This window comes from Falco punctatus (genome assembly GCF_963210335.1).
Source record: "Falco punctatus genome assembly, chromosome: 15".
Classification (NCBI taxonomy): Eukaryota; Metazoa; Chordata; class Aves; order Falconiformes; family Falconidae; genus Falco; species Falco punctatus.
This window is the reverse complement of record NC_137595.1, coordinates 3,380,213-3,381,807: the sequence shown is the minus strand read 5'-3', so window position 1 is coordinate 3,381,807 and position 1,595 is coordinate 3,380,213. Positions and strand designations below refer to the sequence as shown.

General features: G+C 37.1%; 1 long non-coding RNA gene across 1 annotated transcript in view; it reads left to right on the top strand.

Moving 5' to 3' along the window:
• LOC308053686 overlaps nucleotides 1-1,595 on the top strand; it is a 42,109-nt gene that overhangs the window by 26,707 nt on the left and 13,807 nt on the right. The gene's annotated exons all lie outside the window — the stretch shown is intronic.

The window sequence follows — 1,595 nt, the reverse complement described above, 5'->3', positions numbered from 1 at the left end:
GTGAGTTTGTCTAACTTGTATTATAATGTCTACGTAAAATGGACTATGAATCCCTGCAAATGATTTGGCAACGTTCCACACAGCAACAGAAATGAGCTGTGGGCTGTGCTCCCCTTTGTCTTTGCAGAATGGTAGAGGGAGCTTTCCAAACTATGAGCTACAGCCCGAAGGAAAACAAAAAGAATAATTTCCTCATTCTCTCAAATGAAAACCAGTTGCCCCCTGCTTTCCATAGGGAAAGCAGGCCTGCATGTACAAAGTATGTAAAGTGATGCCAACTGGTTATATAACCTATGTGACCTGATCAAGATAGACAACTTCTTACTCAGTTACTGTTTTTTTCATAATTAATGCAGTTTTCCTGTTCTGAACCTCAGCTATTACCCAGTTAAAATAACTTTTAAAGAATGTTATTCAAACTATGAAGTTTTTAGATATAGCCAGATAATTTTTCATCAGTAATATTTATTGAAAATTGTAAGAAAGTGTATGTTTCTATAGGCAGACACACCCAACCTAACCAGTTTCAAATTTGTACACACTTGCATTAGCAAATTGTAGCTTGCTTTGCTCAACTGAAGTATGAGTCATAAAGATATCAAAGAAAATAACATCCAAAATTCCACTTTAAGAGTAACACATAATTATAAAATTGGTTGACTCAAATGAACAGTCGTCTTCATAAGCAGAATTATCTTGAATGACCTTGTATCTAAATATGCCTTTACACGAAGGGCCAACACTATGTATCCCTGTTCATGTGAACCCTCGGAGCATGTCAGCAGAATTATTAAAAGGGCAGAGTTAGAAAGTCAGGACAGCTTTAACACTGCTAACCTACTTGCGTGTAAGAACGTGGGAGGTGGGCTTTTTTGTTTTGTTCTTTATTCCTGTAGTACATATAACAAATGTACCTTGCTGTTAAATACTCTGGATATACCAGGAGGACACGACATTTGTATTCGTAGTATAAAACATAATTAGGAATTGTTCCCTGTCTTCACTTGACTGGTAAAATTCAGTTGCCTCTGTAATGGTGAAGGGACAAAATTTTGACTTACATTGTTCTGATGGGAGTAATTCCATTAACTTCAGGGCAGTTACTCAGTATTTACTGCCATGTCACTGAGTTCAGAATGTGCCCCCTCAGACCTGAAAACACTCACAAAAGAGTTGTGAGATCACACTGCCAAAGATTGTAATGGGGAGAAGGGAATATTTCAGAAAGTAATTTGCCTGATCTTTTTTAAAAATTCATACTTGCACATACATACATTTATATTTACATATTTCCACATCATAGAAAAAAGGACATCAAAAGTCACCCAATTCAAGGCACTGAGATGCGGTGGGATCAGCTCTGCCCAGAGCATGTTATATGAGAAACCATAGTTTACTATTAGGACTTCCTGAAATGGAATTCTGCACTTTGTAATAAAGCGCAGGGAGTAGATAGAAATGTTTTAGTTTGAGAACCTGAAATTCTTAACAGAACTGGAGAGAAAAAAGGATGATCCCATATACACACATTTTCCTATCAGCTAGAGAATCTTCACTGTCTTACGATGGTAATGATGGCCCTACCATGCTTACCA